Here is a 14,505-nt window from a genome sequence, read left to right as displayed (position 1 = left end):
TGGGAAACCGTCGTGCGCATGTCTCAAAGCTGAGTCCCGTGAGCAGCCATGTTAGGGTCAGATAAAACGTCACAAACGCAGTGCTATCCTTGGACTACCACGCTGAAACTGACTGACTTAAACATGGGCGTCAGCTCCACCTACCTAGACCGGACATGCGCAGTACATTTAATTTTATGCATACTGTCAAAGTAGGTGGGTACTACGAACAGGCCGTTTGAGAAAACGATCGACTGGCGCATGCCCACTTAGATGCCGTTGTAGCTAGTTTGCCATCTTCAAATGGTTAACGGTTCGGTCTTTGGAGTCTACAATTCAGTATTATGTCCTGGAAATCAGTTTGTTTTTAAACTAAATCACAGAATTAATATGTCGTTCACTGAATATGGATTTTCATATTTTAATTCTCAACAAAAAAATGCAACATTGTACGCGTATCTCTTGCCACATTTTACCTACATTTTTGATTTAAATAATCAGCTGTTATGTCTGAAAATCGAAAGCCTGCGCTTGGTCATGATCTATAAATTGGGGGGAATGGTTCGAGAAGATTACAAAACGAAACGCCTAAAACCATGTCATTGACACAAAGGGTGGACTAAAGCCGGTCTGGTGGAGTGCCGATGCCGAAGGTTGTAGAGTAGATCGCCGAGCTGTTTTGATGCTGTTGAGTGCCGAGCTATCGAGCACCCGCTGAGCTCTGGCGGATGGTGTTGGTTTTTCCTGCTCCCGCTGCTGTGTATGGAGGGCGAAGACTGGCCGTGAGAGGGGCGCCCCGCAGAGGCTCAGGTACTGGATCGTAGCTGCAACTCACGTATAAACAAGGCAGCAGCCTTACAACTCCCTGTAACTGAGGTCTGTGTGCTGTCTGCACTGTTGTCTGCTGCGGCATTGACATGGGATGACAGGGGTGGGCAGTCACTCTGTCTACGAGCAAGGAGTACCGTCTTCAAACGTCATCTACATGTCTCCCGAGGTTGAAATGTGCATTTCCCAACTCCTGGAAGACGGAGAGACTGGGGGCTCCCTGCCCGCAGAGAGGAAATGACACCCACTACCTAGGCCCCTATGGATACCAGGAGTGACAGGGACTTTCCACCCCCTGCAGATAGTGGTACAGTTGGGAGGATAGGCTGGTGACATTACAGTAGCACCCTTGACAGGATTCTGTGACCAAAGAGAGAGAGGGTGTTTCATGTTTTTGAACTAATAATTAGCAGAATGGTGATATCATGTGACACTTTCCACTGTCCCGTGATCACAGGAAATTACACGACTTGTCCCTTCGCACCCTCCCCCACTGAGGTCCTGGTAAATGCCTGGCATCCCTGGAAACTTTATAATATGTCAGCTTCACATAGGGACAGCCACAAATCATTGTATTTAGGTCCTCTCTGCTCCGTAGCATATTTGCTCAAAGGTGTATTAAGTAAAGTCAAACCCAGGTCTGGAACATGCGGTCCCCCCTTGCACCAAGACTGTCCCCTCTGCTACTGCAATGCTGTCGCCTTCACAAGAAGGTCTTCCACTACACCTCCCTCATGGCCTCCAGCACAACCTCCTGTTCTCCCACAGCCAGTGCCCTTACAGGCACCTTGTTCAAATCTCATCCGTGATGATCTGTAGTTTCAGTAATGTTGCATGCCAGGAAGACCCGTGTCAACGAGGTAAATCATAACTAAAAGGCACCAGGCAACACTTGAAGCAGGTAGTCTAGGTCTATTAGAACCCATAGTTGTCTTCCTGCTAGTCTATTAGGAACCATCACTAAACCCTACATCGAAAACTCTGTCATTACACCAAACACATACAATGCCACCCTGTCACTACTACAACTGTGGTAAGCGAGAAAACCCAGAAACATGCTAAAAATTTACTATTTTTTAAAATTACTTCTGTTTCAGTGTTTCTATATTGTGCGAACATTAGGTTAAATGCTGCAGACAGATATTTTGTTACAGGAACTCTCATAGATTACTCTTGTAAGCAAGAATTTTGGTACTAGTTACGCCTCTGACGAGCACTTGGAATTGAAGATGGGCAATGTAATAATCCTTGCTATGCCCTTTTCAGAGGGGCTGTATTTTTTTGGCCAACTGAAATTCAGTATGTATTTGTAATTTTATGTGTGTGCCCTATGGTTGGCCGCCTATATCCAATGATGGAGACCTCAGTTGGTTTAATATCATGCCAATAATAAATGCTATGTGCTTGATTGGTGCATTAAGAAACTTTATGCTAGATGCAATAGGTCTCGTGTTTATAATAGAAAATTGCAACAAAGATAATAGGCCTACCTCTAACTTATTTGTTGTGAAAGCAATTTATTACAATCAATAAAAGTTTAAGGGTGGATTGTATGACACTATCTTGAAGGTTGTAGTCTGCTATTTTGCTACATGGAATCTCACATATTGATTAATAAGCAAAGATTTTAGTAAACCCCTCAGATAAGCCTCTGGGGTTGAGTTGACTATATTGTTTTGCCCACTGTAACTTTATACAAATTAGCAATTTTCATGTTTGTCTAATGTCTGCCTTGCAAGAAAGTTTATGATCGATAAAGTAGCCCTGAGTTGGTGCTGGATATAATCCGGCCTCACTCACCAACCTGGTTGGTGACATGTTTCATCATCTGGCCCCACCAGGAGAGGTCGAATGCCACCCTGGTGTGCTTCTACGCCCAAATTACTGCGTAGCTGTTTTTTGTGTGTGTTCAGTGGAAGTGAAAATGAGTTTAAAAATGTCTTGATTGTGGCAAAAAATAAATTTTATTAATAGTCAATCAGACACAGGGCTCGAAAAATCATAAAATATGCACTAGACCTGTAAGTCTAGTAACGTACAAAATCTCCTCGACCTAACTAAAATGCACATGACCTCTGACTCTGAAAGCTGATCCAAATGTGACAAGTTAACAAGATTTAAAAACATTTTTATTGCTCATTTGCTTTGTGAGCAATGAATGAGCAATCTTGCTATCTTGTCACATTTCCTCTGCTTTCAGAGGCCAAGTGGCAGTTTGTCTTCCGACTCGTCAGAAAGGGCGATTAGGACCTAAAAATAGCTCGTCCTGAATTAATCTGACTGGCAAATGCGAGCGGTCGAGTGAATTTTTCGAACCCTGAGACATGTATAAAAACATTGTGTGGGAAATAAGAGCTGAATAAATTGTTCAGCAATATCCACTAGTGTTTGGTCAACATGTTTCTGCCTATGTGTAATCATTAATGAGGCATTCGTCAGGACCGGAAAGAGGTGAACCTAGGCATTGTGGGCACGCTAAGGCCTACCCTGACCATAGGTTATAAATGTGAAAAATATTAAAACAAAAATCGTTTTAATAGACCTCGTGTTGAGAGGAACCGAGTTTACTAGGACCTCATGTAGAGTGGAACTGAGTTTACTGTGAGATGTAATCATTAAATACACCATGGGTCTCGGGAGGGGGTGGTAGCACAATGGGACACCGCCTTCGCTGCTAGGCACCCGCTCGGTACCTGCGCAATCCCTCGTGTGACCGGAGCCCGATGGGGTCCGGTCCTACGAGGGATTGTGCAGGTACCGAGCGGGTGCTGCCCAAGTTTACTGTGGGGTGTAATCATTAAATACACCATGGGTTTGCGCAATCCCTCATGTGACCGGACCCCATCGGGGTCCGGTCACACAAAGGATTGCGCAGGTACCAAGCGGGTGCCTAGCAGCGAAGGCAGTGTGCCATTGTGCTACCACCCCCCTCCCCCCGAGACCCATAGTGTATTTAATGATTACACCCATCAAAAATCTACTTGGCCTCTTGCTATGGCGAGTCAGATTTTATCAGGTCGGGATTTATTTAGGACCTACTTGCCCGTTCTGGTGAGTTGACAAAGAACAGGTGTTCTGTTTAGAGAGAAAGTTAAGGAGCAATAAAGATGCCTTTAAATTTTGTCACATTTGCTCTAGTTTCAAAGACCAAGGTCAAAAGTCAGTTTACAATTACTTTTCCTTCTCTTACTGCAGAGTTCGAGGATTTTCTAAAGTGAACTGTCTGAACTACTGTACTAAGTGTGAAATGAAAGACTGCAGGGTATCATGTTTTTCCTTTTTTATTTTAAATGTCGTTATTTGATTTTATGCATAAAGTGAAACAGACATCACAGCAGACAGAGAATTGCGGCAACATGCAACGCATGTGTAGGCCGCTTGTTGTCTAATAAAAACAGCGCCACATGATGTAAATTGCAATAATAGACACAGTTATACCAATCAAAATTTTCTTTAACATAACGAACAAGCTCATGAGACAGAAGATGTGAGGAGTCCAGATGTGAGAAGTGGAGGAAGAACAGTCCAGAGTGGCGCCAATCAAGTGTCGAGAGAAAATAGCACCTATAAACAGTCACTTGTGGATGGGGGCAAGGGGGGCTCAGTCTAGGAAGGGACAGGAGATGGAGACACAATAGATTTGGGAGGGTCAGTCATGAGTGCTGGGGAGTGTATGATGTACTGATCGGTTGTCCGCAGGAACTAGTAGTCCTCACGCGGTGTATGGGAGGCACTTATCCTTTTGTGTGTCAGCAGGCATCATCATGAGTGGTGTGTGCGTAAGTGTAGGCTCAGGGGGAGCGCACATCATTTTTGGCTTCTACATTAAGTAGGAAAGTCTCCCAGCACTCGCCACCGGTTTGGGAAATCCCACGCATGGGGAGCCATGGGAGGGTGTGAGCTTCTGCTCGAGTCCATGTCAACAGGTCACGGAGCAAGCGCTGGAGATCAGATGGGACTGGCTTCTTCCAAGCCATGGCCACCTAGAGCTTGAACAAGGCAAAGGTGAGGTCGATAAACCTATGCAAGTTCTTTATCACCTTTTGTACAGAAGGCCCAGCAGGCAGGAAGAAGGCGTTGGTGCCAGGGTGTGTGTTACCAACACTGTTGCGGTCACCTTATGCTAAATAGGTTATAACACTAAGCAGTCCTATACCGTATAGTAGAACCCTACTCTTGTAACATGCAGTGGGCCAGGCAGGGGAGAACATTGGAAACGTGTTTGATGTTCTGATGGGTAAGGTAGGCCTGATGGACATATTTGAACTATGTGAACCGAAATCTAGGGTTGTGGAATACCCCTTTGACCATTTGAATTGCCTTGGACCAGGCCCCTTCTGACAGGTGCTGCGTTAGAACTGCATCCCACCTGGCACGCACATCCGCTGCGCGGTCTGATGGAATGTCCTGTTGTGCCATATAAAGAGTGGTGATGCCATGTGGTGTGACGTTGGAGGACAACAGCATATGCAAAACTGCTGAGGTAGGAGATTTGTCCTCCCGCCACCTGAGGCAGCTTGCAACACACGTATAGTGTAAAAGATTAAGAACTGGCCTGCAGTCAAGCAGTAGGTATCCATGACGTCCTGAAAGGGCATGACTGTACACTTGAGATAGAGGCCCCTCAGCTGTTCAATGCCTGCGTCCCTCCAGTTACCCCTGTCAGTGCGCGTCATCGCTTGCAATCCCAGCAGTTTCCACATGGCAATCACCGGCGAGTATGGGAGTGGTGGGTGGGAACCCCTAAGATGCACAAACCTATGCCAGCAAGTGCAGGCCGCCACCATCTGGGCCGTTTCGTGTCCACGGTGGATGGAGGGTGGGAAAGCCAAGTGTAAATGCTCACATTGTGTAGTACCACTCAACAATAGGCAGCGCCAGACAGGTAGCAGAGCAAAGCCAAGCCATCCGCTGTGCCGATGCATAGTAAAGTTCAAAATTGGGATCCCAGAGGAGAGTATCAGGTTTTTCCTAACATGCATTTAAACCCTTGGCCGCTGCAGTAATTCCGCCGCGGCGTTGGGTGGAGGGGGGGCGGGGGGGATTCGCGCGGCGCCGCCATGCTTGTGACGGAACCACTCCGTCACCAGCCACGGGCAGGCTGTGCTCATGGCGGAGTGGTTCCGTCACAGCCCCGCCCGCTCATCAATTCAGCCGCACAGGCGTAGAATTGATGCAGCGTGGGCGTGGCCGCAGGGGCGTGACGGAACCACTCCGTCACCAGCACAGAGCGCCCATGGCTTGTGACGGAGTGGTTCTGTCACGAGCACGGAACGGGTTAAATAGCTAATAAGTCTCCTGTACAAATGTTTCAAAATAATTTCAGTAGTTGTGTAAGCCCATTTTTTTTTTTTTACTTCTGTGTGATGAAAAAAAATGTTTTAATAGGATGAAAGACAGTTCAGAACACTTTACGTGGTGATGTGCAAATGACAAATAGGATTTCTGAGACCGAATTTTCACAGATTATTGTTCATACACTATATAGTTTCATCAGTAAAGCTGCAAAGTAGCGGGAAGGTTTTTGGCCATTTCTTGGAAATTTACTGTCTCTAAATGACAGTGTGCTTCCACATAATTTTTTAGAAATATATATATTAAAAGTGAGTGTTTAAACATGAACTGAGAGCACTCCTGCCCCTCCCCTGATGGCAATGCTATTAGTAAACTGAGAGGCAAGTAACGGATCATGTGTACCCTATATGGGGCTAGAGTCTTATTACACATAAAGCAAACATTTAATTTAATCAAACAAAAAATTTAATCAAACAAAAGAGTTTTATTTTGTACAGTAGAACTGCTGAACTCACATATTTGAAGTCACACTCATGTGAAAATGGCGACTTTGTAAAATAAAATATTTGCCAATGATTACAAGAACAGTTTACAGGTCAAGTACATTACAGTTAGGTTGAATAGATTATTGAAGTTACTCAAACTGCAGGTCTAGTAACATTTTTATGTTTTTTCGAGGCATGACAATGCCATTACAAGATGGCTCCCATTTCTATATTTAACATTATTTTTGTATTGCAAGCATATGTCTGCCACGTTTAGATGGCAAAATGTTGTCTTTTTCGCAAGTCTTTTAATTTATCTCTGTACCCTCTAGGTGTTTGTGTGACTGGAATAGTTTTTTTTTTTTTTGCAGTTGTGTCAAGTGGGTGAACGCATGAATAAGACAGTGGGTGGATGTATAAGTGTAAGGATGAGTGACATAGTGAATGTACGATGACTTGTTGAGTGCTTAAACACATCGGAAATTGAAAAGGCTCTTTCAGTTATGTCAGACCTATTGTTATGGTTAGTGCTTGTTTTTCAATTGATGTCAATTTTTTGTGTGCGTTGAAAATGTTTATGGTCTGCCACAGTGTTTCATTTTTGTCAGCTTTATTCATTTCCCATTAGAAAACCACTATTTGATTGCAGTGTCTACCAGTGGATTATTATTCTCAAACGGTATGTGTCCTCCCTCACAGGTGTTATACAGCACCTCAGAATCAGAGGTGAACCACAATAAAATACTCCGGTATCGGAAGCGAAAAAAAAATGAGGGAATTCTATTACGACTTAGGCGATGCGGCTAGCAGTCTATACTCTCAGAAGCTTTATGAAGAAAGCAAATATAAATGGAGACTCCTAGCTTGGCAAGCCAAAGAAAATCAAGTACGTAATAGAATAGACCATCTCTAGGACCCAGTTACTAAAACGCATGCGAAAACTACTGCAGCTATAGGAGAGATGTTTTTAAAACACTATGCGGGAATCTATCAGACTTATAAACAAGCAGCAAGTGAAACAGTTCGTGACTTTCTAGCTGAACTACGAATTCCAAAACTAGGAAATGAGTATAAAAACTTACTAATAGAGGAGTTTGCAAAGGTAGAATTGGATGAGGTAATAAGCACCCTGCCTAGCGGTAAAGCTACCGGGGAGGAAGGCATCCCCGGGGAATATTTTAAGATATTCTCAGGAACATTACGGAGTGAGTTCTTGATATTAGCTAACCACTTACTTCAAGGTGGGCTACCACCAGAATCATTCCGTATGGCAGTGGTAGTTAGCATTTTGAAGAAAGGAAAATATATTTGCCCTATTTATTGAGCCTCTAGGTATTGCAATTAGGGGGAAAATGGCCCATACGGCACCAATACCTGGAATGACGAATATAAAACTTTACGCTGACAACATTATGCTTTTTTAAAATCCTGAGTCTTCGAGTCAGTTGGAAATTGTAATTTTTATGGGGGATTTTCAGAAATTGGGGGGCTATAAGATAAATACAAATAAAACTGAAATCATTTTATGTAATTACACTCCAGACACTTTATTAGCAGAATTCAGGCAGACATACAATACGGTCCCTAAGAGATATTTGGGAATTTATATAACAGAAAAGTTGGAAGATCTGTATGCCCTAAATTATATGCCATTATTAAAAAGCAGTAGTTTCCAACTATCTCGCTGGAATCAACTCCCAGTATCAATAATGGGCCGGGTAGCTTTAATTCGCATGTCTATTTTACCACTTTTTAATTTTCTCTTCAGTGCATCTCCATGTGCAATTCAGGCTTCTTTTTTTAAGGAAGTGGATGGTGTGTTCTTTCTTTTTTATGGGCAAATAAGACTCCAAGGTTGGCACTCAGCACTTTGAATTGTTCGATCACAGAGGGCGATCTCTCACTTCCAAACATTAGAGACTATTACTATGCAACTTTTGCACACCACAGCGTTAGGTTTTTCTTCCTAGACAACAATGAGGCAGAATTTTTTTTATGAGAAAGATCTTAATTGAACTTAAGGTTAATGACCCAGTAAGAGTGACCAAATACCCAAAGAAGGTTCGATATAAGTCTATACAATGACTATTCAAACAAAAAAACAACTCCTGAAATAATTTGATATTCCCAGAACGAATGGTTCAACTAGTTTAATGAATCTGAGTATAGGTGAGAAGCGTATTATGGATAAAAACATTCTGAGACTTTGGGGGGATAATGGCTTTGTGAAGATTCAGGATTTTGTCCTAGGTAATAGTTCGAAATCCTGGGAAGAAGTAGAAAAAGAAATTCAGCATTCAAATACAATTTTAAAATAGTCGTTTATTAGCTTTCATGCCTTTTTGAGAGAATTAGATATAGATAATCTATTCTATAAAACATATATACAAGTGAAGCATTAAACAGCCAGACACAGAGGAAGATTAGCACTTGGATCAACATTTTTGATGAAGATAGATCAGGTACGGCATATGATAAAGCAAGAGACAGGTGGAGAAAGCGAGAAGATATGGAGATTAACAGATCCACTTGGGATAAAATTAATAAATTTAATAGATCATTATTCCGAGGTGCTAACTTCAAACAGATGCAATTCTTTTCTAAATGGCTAATCTATAGAACACCTTCGTTCCTTCACAAAGTATACCCCCAAGTAGAGGATAAGTGTTTTCGGTGCGAAGAAAAGGGTAATTGGAAGCATATGGGAATGTACTGAAATAGAGAAATTCTGGAAAGATATCGAAAAATACTGTAGAAACACTATAGATACCCAAATTTCTATTAACAAATCAATTGCGGTTTATAGGTTGTTCACTTAAATCCACTCCCTATGATGAGTTACTATTTATTGTATCCCTGGTAGCAAGATCACTTATTCTACAACTGAGGAAAACAGATAGAGTACCGACTTTTAATGCTTGGAAAGCTAAAATACTAAAAGTTCAGGGAAGGGAAAGAAAATATGCACTAAGGTCCGGGGCAATCAAAAAATATGATTAATTCTGGAGTGTTTTTAAATGCTAACAGGTTTCTCTATTATATTCTATTGTTCAATGCACATTGCACCTTATAAGGAATATGCACTTTGCACTTTATAAGAAATATCTTCTCCCAGCATTAGTACTTATGTGCCACATTTTTACCTTGTTGTGTATGTATTTTATAGTTTCTCTTAAATTTTAAATTAAAGTGATATGTACTGTTTGCTATGCTTATATGAACTCTCAACAATTTTTTTAAAAAAAAGCAAAATACTCAGGACATATTATCACAGGTGGACTCAGACTGCAGCCTGTGATGAAAACTCCAGAATCATGACCAGAGGCTCCATCGGAGAGCAGGCAGCACTCCTAGGCCACATTAATTGCTGACCGTGTACTGTACAAATGTGGCAAATGTTTGCCAAGTCAGACTACCGAAGGCACTGTGATGCCATACTAACAGAATATTGTAGGCTATAACAGTGATACTTCCTAATAACATTACTATATGAAGCTGATGAGCCCCAAAGTGGGTGGAACCCAGCTGTGATTGCTGAATGCCAAGGTTGCCATGTGGCTCCAGATCCTGTAACACCTCAAGCCCAAACGTGGGATTTTAGCAAACAAGATGTTGCATACCACAACTTATTTGATTATTTGCTTTATGATTAGATGTATTTATATAGCACGTACCTAGCCACCTGAGCAACCAAGCACTTTACAAGTAAAGTGAAATATATTTGGGAACAAGTGTGAGTTAATAGACTGCCTTGATATAAAGAAAAGAAAGAGGGAGGGGTAGTGAAAGGAAAGTTTGGTAGAAAGCTGAAGAGAAATAAAAAACGGTGCATGAGCGTTCATGTAGATTCACAGGTACATTTTGCAGAGGTGGGTGTTCAGGTTTTTTCCCCTGAAAGAACATGGAATCGTCCAGTATATATCTTAATGAAGATTGTTTCAGTGTGTAGGAGCCAGGTTCAAAGGAGGCTGGGACTTGTGTTTTCCAATTTCCCATTGTACATTTGAACTTGTGTCTCGCCACTCAACCTTTCTGTTAACTGAAGATTTCACTCATGACCTGGGTGCAGTTTAGCAGCCAAAGATCCTCTTCAAAAGATGGCGACTGACAGGTTTCTGTTTGTGTTTATACAATTAAATTATTCAAAGCTTTTAAAAGTAATCAAAGGTAGAATGTGGGGACAATGTGGGTACCCATATTTTTAGGGCTCGACCTCTGCCAATGCGCTTGCGCATTGCAGATGTCGAGACATATTTGGGCTTAACCAGAGCTTATCCATCAGGCGATTGCATGCAGTGCCCGTGTAAAAAAGCGCGTGCACAAAGCCACCAGCCTCCCTCCCATTTGAAGCTTCCCCCAGCGTGCACTCTGCCTCAGGCCGGCATTTCTCCTCCCCTAATTATTCACTTCACTTCGAGTTTCTCCTTGTAAACACCTCGGCTCTTTTCACGCCCCCGTGCACTACGCTCAACATTTCTCTCCCTTAAACCACCTAACCCATCTTTCTCTGCATTTTTCTGTCTTGAAATAGGCGCTGTCGCTGAGGTGATAAGCATGAACAGCATTGACATCAGTGTCTGGGTTACTGGCTTTTGGGAGATGGAAATGTGTCCCCGGAGCACCTATCTCACTAATTTCTAAAACCAACTCATCCTTTGGAAACCTGAGTGCATTGTCATTAATATCATGAATTTCCACTTCAACTCGGTAAAAGGTCACAGGGTTGCGGGCGATTACTTGAAAATATAATAAGCAGACAATGGTATGTGCACATATCTCTTCACGATCTATCGGTTCAGTCACATACAAATGGCCGCTCGTGAACTGAAATGATAGGGCTGCGTCTTACCTCTGGAAACAATCCGGACGCTGCGCTCCGACAGCTCCTTCACGCTGATTCCCAAGTCCTTAGCAAGGTTTCCCACATAGGAGTTTTTCTCAATTTCCTCCAAAATAGGATAGCGAATCTGACCTAAAACTGCCGCCCACGCCATGAGAAAGGAAATCAGCACGCAGCCATTGAAGGCAGGATGTTTTCGTTCCATGTGTAATCCCATCTCCTTGAAATGAACCGCCAGTCTGCAGTATTTCGGCAGTGCGAGATGCACAGACTATTTCTGAAACACGAACAACCATGCAGAACGAAACGGCTACTTAAAACACGCTAGACCGATTCCAGCCCCTTGTCTCTGCGTTATGTGGAAAACAGCTGGCGATCTGTTGCTACTGATGCTTCACTTTCACGTGATGAAACAGCGATGCTCAGTGTATTGATTTATGTATTCACTTAGAATAGCAATAGCCTAAAGGCTTGCAATGTGAACATATACATTTCATTCATTGGAAGTGCGCTCTGAATAGCAAGTTTATATAATGGTAATGAAAGCGAGAAATAGTTTTTTAGCAGCAGGAGCCGATTAGCGGCGACAACAATGCGCATGTTGGTTTATTAGTTAGTTTTATGTATATTTGTTTTAAAACTCCGGAACACGACCTAAAATAATATGAACTCATAACACCTAGTTTACAATATTCTAACTTCATTTTATAAATTAATAAGCAGTATGTTATTATAGTCAATTTTTCGAATAACTAGGGGAAACAGCATGATTCTTCACAAGAAATATTTTCACCCTACAGCATGTTAATTTGCTTCCATGTCAAACTACCTGCTGCAGGGTTGCTCACTCTTATTTGTGCACACTGCTTCATTCTTTGAATGAGATTTCAGTGGTTAGTTTCTGGTATCCCCCGCGTGCATATCGCTCCCCACCATTTGTCTGCCTAGCGCTAGGCATCAGTCTTCAAAGGCTGCAGCTCCCGCGCACCCCCCCTCCTCCCCCGCCACAGCAATGCCAAGAGTTTTTTTTGGGGGGGGGGGGAGTTACGAGCAGAAAAGTCCCAGCAATGGCTCCGTTTTTCACCGTACTTGCACCACTGCCGAATACACCATGACTTCACAGACTTGCACGCAGAAGACAGCATTATACTGGCCTGGGTTCTCATCAAGTATTTTACCAGAAAAGTCCCAGCAATGGCTCCATTTTTCACCCTACTCGTCTCTTCTGTGCACAACCCTCACTCACCCTCAAACACCCTCACACCCCCTCTCACCCGTACACACCCTCACACCCCCTCTCACACCCCCCTCACCCTCACACACCCCCCTCACCCTCACACACCCCCTCACCCTCACACACCCTCGCACCCCTGACCCTCTCCGACCCTCTCACCCTCACTTACCCCCACCCACCCTCACACACCCTCTCACCCTCACACACCCGCTAACCCTCACACACCCGCTCACCCTCACAAACCCGCTCACCCTCACACACCCTCTCACCCTCCCTCTCACCCTCACACACTCTCTCACACACCCTCTCACCCCCTCACCCTCACACACCCTCTCACCCCCTCACCCTCGCACACCCCCCCTCACCCTCACCCCCCCTCACCCTCACACACCCCACTCTCACACCCTCACCCTCACACACCCTCACCCTCACACACCCTCACCCTCACACACCCTCACCCTCACACACCCTCACCCTCAAACCCCCTTCAACCTCACACTCCCTCATCCTTATCACTCAGCACCACCCCATTATCACTCAGCACCACCACAGCACCACTCGGCACCCTCGCACACCCCCTCACCCACCCTCGCACCCCTGACCCTCACCCACCGTCACTTACCCCCACCCACCCTCTCACTTACCCCTTCACCCTCACACACCTGCTCATCCTCACACACCCTCTCACTCTCGCACACCCTTTCACCCTCACACACCCTTTCACCCTCAAACACCCTCTCACCCTCACACACCCTCACACCCCCACCCTCTCTCACCCTCTCACGCACTCTCACCCCCTCCGCACCACCACATTATCACTCGGCACCACCACAGCACCACTCGGCACCACCACAGCACCACTCGGCACCACCACAGCACCACTCGGCACCACCACAGCACCACTCGGCACCACCACAGCACCACTCAGCACCACCACAGCATCACTCAGCACCACCACAGCATCACTTAGCACCACCACAACACCCCTCAGCACCACCCAGCACCACTACAGCACCACTACAGCACCACCACAGCACCACTCAGCACCACCACAGCACCACTCAGCAGCACCACTCAGCAGCACCACCACAGCACCACCACAGCACCACCACAGCACCACCACAGCACCACTCAGCACCACCACCGCACCACTCAGCACCACCACAGCATCACTCAGCAGCACCACCACAGCACCACTCAGCACCACCACAGCACCACCACAGCACCACTCAGCACCACCACAGCACCACTCAGCACCACCACAGCACCACTCAGCACCACCACGGCACCACCACAGCACCACTCAGCACCACCACAGCATCACTCAGCAGCACCACTCAGCACCGCCACAGCACCACCACAGCATCACTCAGCAGCACCACTCAGCACCACCACAGCACCACTCAGCACCACCACGGCACCACCACGGCACCACCACAGCACCACTCAGCACCACCACAGCATCACTCAGCAGCACCACCACAGCATCACTCAGCAGCACCACCACAGCATCACTCAGCAGCACCACCACAGCATCACTCAGCAGCACCACCACAGCATCACTCAGCAGCACCACCACAGCACCACTCAGCACCACCACAGCACCACTCAGCACCACCTCAGCACCACCACAGCACCACTCAGCACCACCACAGCACCACTCGGCACCACTCGCCATCATCACTCAGCATCACCCCAGCATCACCCCAGCATCACTCAGCACCACCACAGCACCACCCAGCATCACCACATAATCACTCAGCGCTACCCCAGCATCACTCAGCACCACCACATTATCACTCAGCGCCACCCCAGCATCACTCAGTGCCACCCCAGCATCACTC

General features: G+C 45.1%; 1 protein-coding gene across 1 annotated transcript in view; it reads left to right on the top strand.

The window, feature by feature from the left end:
- The first annotated feature begins 583 nt into the window (after positions 1-583).
- TPRA1 (transmembrane protein adipocyte associated 1) overlaps positions 584-14,505 on the top strand; it is a 102,155-nt gene continuing 88,233 nt past the window's right edge. The window contains exon 1 of the mRNA XM_086939279.1: positions 584-789. The gene's annotated coding sequence lies outside the window, so the exon portion shown is untranslated. The remainder of the gene's footprint in view (positions 790-14,505) is intronic.

This window comes from Lissotriton vulgaris, chromosome 9 (assembly GCF_964263255.1).
Source record: "Lissotriton vulgaris chromosome 9, aLisVul1.2, whole genome shotgun sequence".
Lineage (NCBI taxonomy): Eukaryota > Metazoa > Chordata > Amphibia > Caudata > Salamandridae > Lissotriton > Lissotriton vulgaris.
This window is presented reverse-complemented; position numbering and strand designations above follow the sequence as displayed.